The sequence below is a fragment of the Solenopsis invicta genome, chromosome 14 (assembly GCF_016802725.1).
Source record: "Solenopsis invicta isolate M01_SB chromosome 14, UNIL_Sinv_3.0, whole genome shotgun sequence".
Taxonomy (NCBI): Eukaryota; Metazoa; Arthropoda; class Insecta; order Hymenoptera; family Formicidae; genus Solenopsis; species Solenopsis invicta.
In genome coordinates, this window is record NC_052677.1 from 1,506,227 (window position 1) to 1,521,274 (window position 15,048).

A 15,048-nucleotide genomic window follows, 5' to 3' on the forward strand; every position below is an offset into this window, starting at 1 on the left:
ATTTAGGAGACCAGTTGCTTAAATCGCACTATTTGACGGCTTCTTAAAAAATACATTTAAAAATTTATGATAGTACATAAAATTCTGAAAAAAATATACATGAAAGGAGAAATGTTGTACTTCATTATGACATAAAAAAATTAAAGATATTTTTCATAATTCCTTAGTTATAAGCCTTTATGTCAAAAGTGATGCGATTTTGGCAACCTTAACCTACAATTTAAAATATGTTACAATGTACCTATTATATCATGTATGTACGAAAATTATGTAGATTGATTTTTTAACTGATCAAGAAAGAACGTTTTAGTGAAATTTTAATCCGTGTACAATAGATGACACAAAAAAAAAAAACACAAAAACCTAAGTTTGATGTTATTCTAGCAATTAATATGTTTCTGATACCCTTTTAAAATGACAAGTACGAGAAAGTTAAACGCGCGTTGGGTATTACATTTGTTCACCATTGATCAAAAACGAGATCAGTTGGACATTTCACGATCGTGTCTTGAGCATTTCAAGTGCAATGAAAAGAATTTTTACAACGTTATATTAATTTATTTAAAAAATAGGTATTTGGGAAAAAAGTGCCGTTAGTAACTTTTTTAAATTTAGACAAAATTTATAATAATAAGAGAATGAAAGATTTAGAAGAACAAATTGAATGTAAATGTATTGAGTTGAAAGAAAGCAATGTTGAAAAATAAATTGCGTTAAAAAAAAATTTTTTTTCTTAGTCAGATCGGAAACTTTTTAATCTACCCTCGTATAATCTAGCAAATTAAAGCTTATATATAGTAAATGCAATTAAATATTACTTATTTTCTTATTTTATAATTGTAATAGTATCTCCCCAAACAATGCACGTATCAACGATCATAGCGAATAAAATCGAGCGCAACTGGAAGCAGCCGAAACTATTGCATTCAAAATTATTATTAACATACTGTGAAAAACCTTAAATAAACATTACGGAAAATCGGAATATTTGGATCGACCCTCACTACTCTGAATTAGTGTCAGGATCTCGATTGATTTGAGTATAAAGGACACGAAGATTACCCGAAAAAATCAATTTTTTGCAAGCTGTGATCCGATCTTTCAGATTTGATCTTACAGCAAGCAGGAGCCTCTCGGAGCTCTGCGAAACTGCTGCCGAGATGAGCGCATAGTCGCCTTGGCTAGAAATTCTCGACTAGCTGTCAGAGCTCAAATCCCATACAGCACACTAATGTGAATCGCAAGATTGCGAATGTTGCAGCAATTTTTAACGTTTCCTTGAATCAATATCTTACAGATATTGCATTCAACATTAACTCAATATTGATTCCACATGTATTCTATATAAGGAAATTTCTTCAAAATATCCGTGTAAATCAGTACAAAATTATCTTTTCAAAAAAGTGCGTCAATTAAGTATGTATGTACCTCATTGAAAAAATCATTATACCACATATTTAATTTTTTATAAATTAAAAAAATGTCAAACTTAATTCAATATCATACGAAGTGATAATATCTTTAATCTTCTTTAAATAAAATTTAAGTGGCATTTATGTTCGTATTTAAATTTATTTGCTATTCTAATACCAGTGATAGTATAGTAGATTTAATCTTCAAAAAAATAATGTCACAAAATTGTGTAATGTAATTCAATCTAAGTGACATGTATTTCTACAAAAACATGTATGAAATTTTTAAATTGCGCCAATGTATTGTTCTTTGAAACATATAATTATTGTACAGTTTTTAACAAATAAAATCCAAGTGGTGAAATACATTTGTGTTTCAATTTGAGGATCTTCCTAATTCAATACAAATGGTCTTAACTTTAAATATTAGAAAATATGATTTTTACTTTTAATAAATAGAACCTAAGTAATAGAGTCTTCTTTAATTTTTTACAATAAAACTCAAATGGTACTATCTTTTCCATTTAAAAGTTTTCCTCTTTCAACCAAGAGAAAATAGTACAAAATAAGAAAATTTTATTAAAATATAAAAAATGTTTAATGTAAAAAAACTTAGCGCCGCTAGACTACAAAATACATAGCGTTAAAAAAAGTCAATATAATACAATAAATATATTAAAAATCACAAAATTCTTTATTAGATAAATGTTTAAAAAATATTGTCTGCTTATTGAGATGTAGATCGGGGGTTTTTTTATCTACGGATCTACATTGATAATATTTATGTTTTTGAATTAAGAGCTATGCTCAAGAAAGAAATCTTAGACTTTAAAATCAAAAGAGCACAAGCATAATCCTAATATGTTGAATGGATGTAGAATCAATATTGAATCAATGTTGAATTGCAATGCTGTTAAGACATAAATTCAACAGATGTTAGACGTTTCTGTGATGTTTTTACAATATTAAATCTACATTTTGCGACGTTGCTGCAACATTCGCAATCTTGCAATTCAATGTTGCTGAGAAGTTGATTCAACATTAGTGTGCTGTATATGTGAAGGTAGAAAAAAGAATCAATAATTTGTTCAATGCTGTTTCAACCTTGCAGCAACATTAACAATCAATGTAGAAAAATCAATATATAAATTTTTTACTTACATAACTTTCTATTTTCATTTATTTCTTACAAAATAGGAAAAATATCGATAATAATTTGTTCAATATTGTTCAATATTGTTTCAACGTTGCAGTAACATTAATAATCAATGTAGAAAAATCAACATAGATTCAATATTAAAAAAACATTTGTACTTAAATATTCAACATTGCAATATATATCTCAGCAATGTGGTTTCAACTTTCTGTGCTATATGGGAATCCGCTTCAAGGTGCTGCTACTAAGGTGAGAGCATAGTCTCCTCGGCCGAACATTCTCGACTAGCCGCCGCGCGCCGCCTGAAATCTACTGTTACCGTGCTAACAAGATGAGTGCATAGCTTCTTAAGCCAGACATTCTCGGCTAGCACGACACCAGGACAAATTTCGAGTTGGTCTGATGAGGTGAGTGCATTTGCCGTCTCCGCCAGACATTCCTGGCCGTGCTTTAAGCTTAAAAAATTCGAACCTAGCTGTTTCTGTCAATTTGATAGCGAACCGCGCAGTGCGCACGCCGTTAACTCGTGCACCTGCGCCACGCGTCGACTTTGCTGCGTTCGCCAAGCGCTTGTCGTGAGCCACGTGCGTGCTAAAATGCAATTCGTTCGCGCCGGCCATTTTGTCGGGCTCTGCAGCCCCATCCATGTTCGCGAATATCTGTGAGTTGCGTTCAATACATCCGCGCCTCACGAGTAATATCTCTAAGCGATTAATTACAGCAATAACATGTACTCGCATCCGTGAGTAATATTTAAACGTTTAATTATGTCAGAAATGTGTATCCGCGTTTGCAAGTAGTATTCGAATATTAGATTACTTATATCAGTAATGCGAAACCGCGTCTGCGAGTAACAGAGTTGAACGTGTAATTGTGTTAGTAAAGCGTATCCGCGTCCACGAGTGATATTCAAACGATTAATCAGTGTAACATTAGCGTACGGTTTAATTATTAGCTCATGCGGTATAAGTAATAAACTGTGTTTTGTTTCATCTTAAGTCACGTGTACATTTTGTGTTTCCCCTATCCTGGATCGCCGACTTTACTCCGTGCACGCAACGCCTGAGGGATAAAACTGGTCGTCCCATAATATATTTTCAATTAATTAATTCTTTTATATGTAATATTTAATATTTTTGAAAATTAATTCGGCACGCAGTTCATTGAATTTGAGGAAAGTGTATGAAACCACACAAATAATACAAGCACGAAAACCTAGTTGTAACCGTAGAAAGCATTCTTGTTCAATTTGTATTAATATTTTAGGTTACATTACAATAACCACTGTCAGTACTAAAAATTTATAAATCGTATTATATGTATACTATAAATGTCAGTACTGACAGTAAATATTGGAATAAACTTTTAAGTCTTAAATACACTAATCCCGTAAATTGCCATAAAATACGCAAATACATTTTCCAATCTAGGAAACATTTATAACTTTGAAAAGCTATAACTTTAATTTCAATCAATATTTTTCAACCATCTTTTTTTCAAATAAAAATTTAGAATCTCAGAAATGTGACTGCACAATTGGCATTCCCAAAAAATAATTTATTGTAAAGTTATAAGCAAAAAACCATTAAGCAGAAATGAAAAATTATTCAAAAATCCACTTTTTATTTAAAAAATCATATCTTTGCAACAAAAAATTTTTAAGAACTTTAAAATGCGTCGTTTTAAAGCTAAAAAATCATTAAAAAAAAAATATCATAGCATTATCATTCTTTTTAAAAAGTATAATTATGTAACACAAAGCATATAAGTTACTTTTAGACATAAAAATCATTTTGTTTTTGAGAAAATTAGGGGAGAGGGGGGGGGATAAGATGACGACCTTAAGGTTTGCTAATTTCTGTGGTAATGTAAAAATAACAATCTATTTTTTTTTAGATTCACTAAAACTTTGTTTATCATCAAAAATTAGAAGTTGTTAAACTAGAATATTTTTAAATTAAAATTACTTTAGGACATGTCAATTTTGTCATCTTGCCTCCATATGCAATTAAAGTGACTTTTAATACCGAATAAGGTGAAAAACAGTCAAATAAAGTAAAAAATGTACTCTTATGAATAAAAAAGATTTATTATAATAATACAATCTTATAAAATTTTGATATTACAAAGTAGTTAAAGAAAAACGTAAATAAAACAAAAAATATTTATGTAATCTACAAAAATAAAATGATTAAAATTGTGATATACATTACGATATATATTGCAATTAAAATTGCGTTATATATAGTTGACAGAATGCTGTTAAGGGGGAAAGTAAAAATCAATTTTTTTTTATTGCATATACATATATGTATTAAAACATTTCAAGAATTCAAATTTCAAGTTTCATATTGGAGATCGACATATTATAATCATCCTACAGACAAGTTTATACGTGCGCATCGAATAGATAGTCACGCGCGTTTCAAACTTTGAACGCGTTTTTCTCGAAACTACGTTTTTCGAGATGGCGTACAATATAACTAAAAAAATATTCAATCAAAATAGCTGAGACGGTGTATGTTTATTTTTCACTAAATTTTCCATCTGAACAGCTAATAAAACTTGCAAGAATAACTATCTAAGCAATTTTTTTCACATGATAAAAATGAAAATTTTATGCGAAAATTCGACATTTTTTTTAAAACTGCGTGGAATTTTTATTTTAGTACTTTTTACTATCGGAGTTTAGCTCTTCAGGTGTGCAATTTTATAAAAAAAAACAAATTCGTTCGATTTTTTATTTCAGGATGAGATGAAAAAGTACTGCATTGCACGCCATTGACCCCTTCGAAAAGCAAACCTTGAAGAGCGTCATTACGCCGCCATATTTGAACTAATTTGGTTTAACAAATTTTTTTCTACATCTACAAATTATAAGAAATATGTGAGAAAAGTTATGGACAATTCATTAAAAGTCTTGTGCCGCAAAAAAATTTATGAAAATCAACTTTTTTCATCCGATTACATGACCTTTTCCCCTTAAGACCAAAAAAACTAATGCACAAATGCATTACCTTGTCTATGCACAACTTTCGTCATCTTACCCCTAGTCGCCGTGTTTATTTATTTAAGAAATATAAAATATTGCAATACAAAAATTGAAAAATGTAATGCATTATTGTATACGTTTTTAGCTATACAATATTGTGATTTTACAGAAAAAATTAGAATATTTATTATAATTATGTTATTCCTTATGAACGAACACTAAGAAGTTACGGTTAGGTGCTTCCAAAACACATTTCTTATTATATTATCTATTCTTATGAACAGATTGAAATCAAACTACCACAGATTGTATGTTACCATCCAAAATCTCTGATAAATTAAGCATCGGTTCGTTATTTCCTTAGAAAAATTAACAATTAGTCATCTTACCCACTTCGTTATCTTACCCCCCCCTATATCTTTGCAATAAAAAATTTTTGAGGATTTTATAATACGTCGTTTTAAAGCTAAAGTGTTATACATGTGATTGTTTCGCGAAAAACTTAACCAAGTAAACCAAGTAATACGTGTAATGATACGGGTAATAATACGTATGTATTAAGTGTATAACGTGGATGAAATAAAAAGTTGATTTAAAAGTGTTGGTATATTTATTGCTAGTGTTACGTCAGATTGGTTTACTTATCGGTAAGTGTTCTGTTGGAATTTTTTATTTTAGAGATCTATTGCTGAGAGTTGGATACTAGTATAAATAAAATCTTTTTAATTTTACATTCAATCTGTACGGGACGACGCGACGTTTCGACTCTATAGAATACGCATATAATTACACATTAAATCAGAGAGATACACAATGATGTCAATATTATTTATTAATTTAGATTAAAAACGTAAAGATAAGAACAAGTCATATTATAAAAAGAACAAATTAAGTCATCATATGTAAAACAATATTTGATTAAGTCGTTGTTTCGAATAAATCGTGTCCAGATGTTTTATAAACAAATTGAAAGATTCCCTTATCAAAGGGATTTGCATTGCTATGCATTAATCCATTAGTTTTTTTTTATTAGGTGTTGGAATTAATTCGTAGCGTTTTTTTAGAGAGAAACAACGATTTATTCTAAGTTTAAATATAAAAATACATTACTAAAAATATTTTCCATCGCTTGCCACAACTTTTTCCCATCTTTCGGGTAAGAGACGGATACCCTGTCGAAAAAACGCTTCGTCCTTAGAGGCGATCCATGAATCAATCCAAGTTTTGCATTCTTCATAAGAAGTAAATTTCTCCGCGGACAAACCATGGGCCATCGACCGGAACAAGTGATAATCCGAAGGAGCAATATCTGGAGAATACGGCGGGTGGGTTAGGACTTCCCATTTCAGTGTTTGCAGGTACGTTTGCACTGGCTTTGCGACGTGCGGTCTAGCATTGTCGTGCAGCAAAATAATTTTGTCGTGCCTTTCGCTCCATTCCGGCCGTTTCTCCTTCAATGCCCGACTCAAGCGCATCAATTGCAGTCGGTAACGATCCCCAGTGATGGTTTCATTCGGATTCAGCAGTTCGTAGTAAACCACACCCCGTTGATCCCACCAAATGCAAAGAAGAAGCTTAGATCCATGAATATTACGTTTTGGTACTGATGATGATGGTTGTCCAGGCCTAACCATGATTTTTTGCGCTTGGAGTTATCGTAATATATCCACTTTTCATCACCCGTAACAATCCGATGTAAAAAACTTTTTCTTTTGTACCGTTGAAGCAGTAACTCGCAAGTCAAAAAACGCCTTTCAACGTCCCTCGGCTTTAATTCGTATGGGATCCAATGTCCTTCCTTTTGGATCATCCTTAACGCTTTAAGTCGTTTTCCCACTGTTGAAAAGTCAACCCCCAACGATGTGGACAACTCTTCGAGCGTTTGAGTTGAGTTCTCCTCAAGTAATGTCTCCAATTCTTTGTCTTCAAACTTTTTTGGCTGTCCAGGTCGTTCCTTGTCTTCTAAGTCGAAATCACCGCTCTTGAATCGCGCAAACCACTTCCGACACGTTTGTTCAGCTAAAGCTTGCTCACCGTAAACTTCTTCTAAAATCCTATGGCTTTCCGCAGCAGTTTTATTCATATGAAAGTAATGTAATAAAACTCCCCGCAAAAACACTTTATTTGGTATAAATTTAGACATATTTAAATAATTATAACTTGATGTTATTAACAAGTGAAAGTAAGATGTCGTAAAAATAACACCTAACCTAACAACTGATTTAAGATAAATTTGCTTCTGACGGTAAAAACAGAAAACTGTAGTATCCCCGCCATCTCTCGTAAAACGCTACGAATTAATTCCAACACCTAATACCATCGTGACTTAAAAATTAATTCCACTTATTAAACTATACATCATAAATTATTTCACTATAATATAAATGTACAAAAACTGATATATTTGTAATTTGTGTGTTAAATACACGTTGTAAACAAATTTAATGGATATCACAATCGCTTACAGTTCACAACTGGGCATAAGAAAAATTGTAACCTCAATTTTCTAAATGTATTTGTAGGTGTTTGGACAATATTCATAAATTGTAACTGCGATGGTGCTTTGGTTATATATTCCACTTAACTACATATATAGGTAATTTAAATACATGTAGTTGAGATGATGTTTGGGATGTTGTTACGACTGTCCTAGCGCGTGTCGCTATTCTTTCTTCCGTGATATATATACTCAGCGATCTTGTACACAATAGCTTGTCTACTATACATCGATATATATCGGGCATGTCACAATTAAAGCGCGGCTGAATTATGACGCTTCTATATCTATTAAGGTTATGTTTTAAATATTGTTTGGTTCCATAAGACAATTTTTTCAAGGTTGCCCATACAGAATTTGGAAGATCCAGATTTGAACTCTAGTTGAGGTATTATTTTTTCGCAATAAAATAATTTACAGTTTTTTGGAGAGAAGGAACATTATTTGGACAAGGTGTTCCAAAAATACGCTGAGAAGTGTGCCCCCTCCTTGGGGGCACACTTCTCATGTCAAAACAAGAAAAAAGTTCCCATGACCATGTGTTATTTCCGAGATACAGGGGGTCGAAGGTGAAATCCATCAAATGTGATATGACATTTATTTATTATTAAATAATAGAAGAAAATTAATTATTTCAAAGTAAATGTTAAAATGGTCACCTCTCCTCAAAATACATGTGTGAAATCTCCGAATCATAGATTGCCTAACTCGTTCGAAAATCCCTGTTCTTAACCTCCTGACAACCATCTATAATTCTTTGTCGCAGGATATCGTTGGGAGAAAGTCACTTTGAACATTTATTGTGAAATAATTGAATTTTTTTTACTAACTAATAATAAATATAAATATTATATCACATTTTGTGGATTTCACCTTCGACGCTCTGTCGGAAATGGCACATTTGCGGACACATGATCATGGGAACTTTTTTTCTTGTTTTGATGCAAGAAGTGTGCCCCCGAGGATTTTCTGCGTATTTTTGGAACATCCTGTATATGCTTCTTATAGCATTAACACAGTCTAACCATATCTAGTTACGACACCCACATAAAACATAATATCTATTAGATGTGTACTGGATGTTCTTACTGGATATTAAAAATATTCATGAATATCAAAATGACAGCCACTGGACATGTTTTGAATATCCAGATGTCCGCCAAAAGAGAATTCTTGAATATCTAACGCAATATCCACCAAACATCTATGACATATGTACTAGATATTAGTTAAATATCCACCAGACATCCATGACATATCTACTCTATATATGTTACTTAATATACAAATAAAGTGTAATATCCCTGATAAAAAAAACCGATAGAAAACAATAGAAAGTGTCAGAAACCTGATTCAAAACAATAGAATTCTATTGTTTTGAATCAGGTTTCTGATACTTTCTATCGTTTTCTATCGGTCTTTTTAATCAAGGATAAGAAAAATTTTTTTTGTTAGTTTTTTAACAGATAATATAACTTAATTTGTTATTTACTGTTTTGCATATAAGATTTCTAATTTTGCTAATTACAATTACGCATTATTTTCCAATTTTTGAAGACGCATCGGCGGCGTCGGCGGAATTCAAACCTAAGATCTTCCGGACGATAACCTAATACGCTAACGGATGGGATCCGATAGCGCACAGTGCGATAGCCCACCAACCAATCATCTTGACTTATCTAACCCAACCAACGGAATAACTCTAGGCATCGGCCGCTGTGAGTGGTGGTGTGCTGTCGGTCTCGTGTGCTATCGGGATTCGCCCTACGCTAACACTGAGCTAATTATACACTTGTGATATCGTTAATAAAAAGTTATATTTGAAGTAAAACTGATTTGAACAGAAAGGAACTTGCATCTTGAGTATCGCATGGACACTTTCACTAGTCCTTTGATTATTTAGCCTTAGATATTTTTAATATAAATTATATAAATAACACTCGACAAAAATTTAACATTTTTTTGGCTTTAAGGTAAACAAAATTTGTGATAGATTTTGATGCGCTAATTACGAATCAGGCCGCAAAAATGTTTTATTACGTCAAGTTTTTGAGATATTCTAACTTAAAGGTGCAAAAAATGAATTTTTTGGTCATATTCCACGACTTATAAAATGTCTAACAATTTTTTTTAGCTTCCAGCTGGATGTCACATTAAAGTGTTATTCTTACCTTTTTCAACGCATATTTAATTGATATGATCCGACTTTTTTTGTTGAAATAGAGCAAATTGAATTTTTTATTTTTTTAACCTTTTGTGTCTCACACACACACACACACACACACACACACACACACACACACACACACACACACACACACATTTATTTGTATCGAATCGATTGTTTTGAAAATTTGTATTTGAGGGTCGCTGATTACGAATCTGAAGACAAATTTTCAAAATTCGAAATGGCTGATTTAATATGGCGGATCAAAGTCTCAAAAAAATTCAGTAAACATGGATATGTGGACAACACGTGGATATTCAGTGGATATTTTCTATAGATATTCGATGGATAAGGATATATGGGCAATTTATTACATATCTACTAGATATCCATAATAGATAGGGATGTTTCATAGATACGTAGATATCCATTAAATATCTACTACATATTTTGTTCTGTGTGGGCAGTAAGTGTAGGCACTTTTGACGTTATCGTTCTTAAGTCATGTGGTTTACCATATTGTTAAATGTACTAGCGCTATTATTCAAATAAACATATATGTATAATAAAAAAATAATTTCTTAAGTTTAGGAATTGCATGCGGTTGAAATCTGTTTCTCAAATTGTTTAAAAACATCGACGATTTAAAATGATCACCACAAACTAATTAAAACAAGCAAAAATTATTTACAAGCAACATAATATGAAGTTGTAAATTTAGGTTACGTATCTTGGACGCGGCCATGCTGTTAGACATACAAATTTACGCATGCGCACTAAAATTTGGTTCCATGTCAGATGGCTAAATGTCCCAAGTGGGTATGATTAGACTGTGGCATTAATATTACTTTTCGGTTTCATGATTATGTTTCAAGTCCGACGAATATGCGACGCGCGCGCAGTTTAAGTTGGAAACTGTAATTAAAAAATTAAAAATTGTTATTTAGCATAAATAACCGCTGTGACTGATATAAGCTTTCTAGTTTCGTGTTTTAATTTTGTCAGTCCGATATAACGTATTATTGTTTTTTCCGGAAAATATATCTTATTATATTATTCACATTGCCTGATCCTATCTGAAAAAATGCATGTTAAATTGATAATCATATATCAAAAGTCTCGAAGTTTATTGTTGACGCTTTTCCGTAATGCTGATTGGTTCTCATAGTAGCTATCACTAACTTTCAACTTATGATCAACAAAACATTTCAATATGGAATTTTATAGACAAATAAAAAGCTGATAAAAAACTGATAAAAACGATTTACCTGCTAATTTTTTACAAAAATTAACATAAAATGTTATTTTAATTTTTTTCATTGAGGTCCACTTTTTGAAAAAAATCTAAAAAAATATATGTTGTAGGAGTTGGAAAGTAATTACATGTAATTTTTTTAAGGTAGTCAATCAATAAAATCAAGGTGGAAAAATGTTTAAAAGTTATTTTCATTTTTTTATAATCAAAATTTGCACCGAAAACAAATGTAAAAATTTGTAAAATCATAACTTTTTTCAATATTTTAAGTTATTATTTTAACGCTTAAAAACAAATAAAGTTTTCTGAAAATCGTAACTAACCAATTTTAGATAGCTGCTATATTCTATTGAAACATATATAATATTTTAAAAATAAGCGACAATCCAGCAATAGCCACATTATTTTTAAATATACTGTTTAAAATTAAAAGCGATCGATTCAATGGCATTTGAGAAACCGTGATATCAACCATGCACGTCACAAAATAGGCTTTCATTAATGTTTTATATCTTTGTGATAAACAAATATCTTTTAATTTTTTTTTTTAATATTGTATGAAACGTAAAACTTTTAATTTGTATTATATTAAACGTTTAATGTAAGTTATTAATAACATATATAATTGCACGCCAAGTCAATATTTTTTAACCTGTCACTGTGATGTTCTTCCTTAAAACATCGTGAATTAATCTTGTAATAATGTCTTTATCTGCACGTGTTAACATAACCATAATATGCATAACGTATATTTTTCTTTCTTCCGATGCAGCACAGAGCTGCCTCCTTTTTGAGGGACCATTAAACAAAACTGTATTTAAAGCAGAGGTCCAAGAAGTTTCAAGGGCAGTAAAACAGCGCGTAAAAAGTCAAAAAAATAAAAATAAAAATGAAGCCAGCAATGGAAAAAAAGCAGCGAAGAAGACAATGATGGACGTGAAACATCGAACAATTAAAATTAAAAATAAAATTATATAAATCTTTACAACTCACAGTTCCTTTGTAACAGTTGGTATTCGAAATTTACATATAATCGTTTGTTATAATTTACATTTAATATTAAGAAACATATTAGCGCGATTAGCACGTTAGAAAATGTGTGCATTTAAAAGAATACATGTGATTTAGTGCATAATCTACAGTTAAAGGGAATCTTTTAGAAGTTGTAAATATTTTAATTATTGTGTCATTTATAAAATTGACATGAGCAAGTTGAGCATAATGACATAACTTGATTTGTTATTACAGCAGTAGAAAAACATTGTTTGCAAACGAAACAGTGCACGTCCAAACGGATAATAAAAAAATTAAGTCTATCAATGATAAGAAAAAGACGAGTTTATGGTTAATTATATTCGTGCGACAAAGTAGAATATTATACATATACGCATGCAAATATGCAAGCAAGTATCTCTGTAACACGCAAAATTTTGCTGAAATAGTAAATTTTATCTATTTCATCAATCGGGTATCGATTTTGTATAAATTGCACCATAGGTATCTCTAATTGAGTCGAGTTGCGAATGTTGCGTTTGATATCATTTCCAAAATTTATTGAGTTTTTCAAGTGAGTTTGTTTCTATTTCTGAATTGGTTTCTTGTCAAGTGAGTCTGTTTCTGTTTTAATACAAAATTCTGTACGACAACAAATTGGAGAATCTAATCTGTGTTATACGAAATCTTAAATATTTATGTATAAGGATTATGGATAAGCTCCACGAACGTTGTTATTGCATACACAAAAAATGTAAGAAATCTGAACATATGCATATACATATGTAAATGATAATAAAAATAAAACATATATAATATATGCATTATATGATTTTTTATTATTTATTGTTATTTTAATATTTTTTATTTTTTACATATACATTCTCATGAGGTTCATATTGCTCGCATGCATGCAACCTCACGTGTGCGAGTCATACGAATCTCACGTGTAGATTAAAAATGTGTTCTCAATTGAAACTCATATGACTCGCACGCATAAGTCGCACGCGTGCGAATAATATCTGTCTCACATGTGGATCAGAGATGCATCCTCAATTGAGACTCATATGACTCGCACGCATAAAGTCGCATGCGTGTGAGCAATATAAGTCTCACGTGTTGATCAGAGATATGCTCTCAATTGAGACTCATATAACTCGCAGGTGTGAAATTACACATGTGCGAGCAATATGAATCTCATATGAGGACGCATCATGATATCATTATGCAAGCATTTTGTTATCTGGATTGAGGTTACAATAAAAGATTTAGTGTTTTTTTTTCAAAATTCAAATAATTACAGGAATATCGTGATTGTCTGAGACTGGACGAACATCGTGAGGGGAGGACGACCAATATGCGAGAGAATTAAAGAATTTAACTAATTGTATGTAATGCGTTGCTCAATCCTATCAATAACTTCTTGACCAGTTTTTTGTATTTTGACTCGTAGATTTTGCCGAAACTTTTGTTACACTAAGGATAGTCCAAATCGAGACCAAAACGTTTAATTGTAAAATTTGAAGAAGAATACATGAATTCACATTCAAAGATCTTGTGTTTGGCTCTTAATTGGCACTAAATATTATTTAAAAACATACAATTATAAGTCAAAAAAACCAAAGTTATAAGTTCAAATACTTGGTAAAATTTTTTCTTTCGAACTATTTGGTTATATTTCGAAATTTCTCATATTTTCTCATTTCTTCATGATTTTATTAAAATTTTTTCACAAAGTGTCTTGTCAATCGTGTTTAAAACAAGATCGAGCATCGGGCAGGCGGCAGTCAACGTTAATAACCGGAAACGAAAAACAAAAATGTTATTGTTTTTGTCTATTTCTAATCTTGTGTAACAAATCAAAATATGAATTATCGAAGAGTTCCGTATCTTTATTAAAATTTAAATCACTTTCTTATTGTTTAATAACTTCATTAATTTTTTTCTTTTAAATTATTTAATTTTATATTTCAAAATTTATCATATTTTTCCGTTTTTTTTATGATTAAATTTTCTCAGAGTCTTTTAAAATTCATCTCTATAATTCATATTTTGGTCACGGTTTAAATAAAAATTTTTATAAATATCAAAAGAATATTTTTAGTATCGTAGAAAGATTACTGTATAAAATACCGTAAAACAGATCTCGTTATCATTTTTCCTTTAATCGTAAAAAAATAATAATAAAACTTATTTCAAAAAGGTGATAGAACAATAATCAACAACGCAGTTGTTTCCAGCGCATCAAAATCTTATAGAAACATCCTTCAAAGTTCAAAGTACAAGACTTTCATTCCTCCTAACTTTTGTACACCTGTGTAATCATTATTAATTCAAATGGTCCAAAAAATCATGAGCGATATTGATGGATCATTGACTTGTAAACCAGGAGAAAGCAGAGTTATAATTGAAGCTTTGGTATTATTTGAAGTTCATATAACAATAGCCGTGGAGCATATTTTTATGCTAACAATTAGCATTCAGTTACGTACATGTTACTTCATTGGAATTGGAGTACATTTAATAACGAGAATGGCTATACAGGTCGAAAGCATATCTTAGTTAGTGTTCAGTAA

At 30.9% G+C, this 15,048-nt stretch overlaps 1 protein-coding gene across 6 annotated transcripts in view; it reads right to left on the reverse strand.

The window, feature by feature from the left end:
- The window catches only part of LOC105203570, a 437,190-nt gene that overhangs the window by 303,744 nt on the left and 118,398 nt on the right, over window positions 1–15,048 (reverse strand). The gene's annotated exons all lie outside the window — the stretch shown is intronic.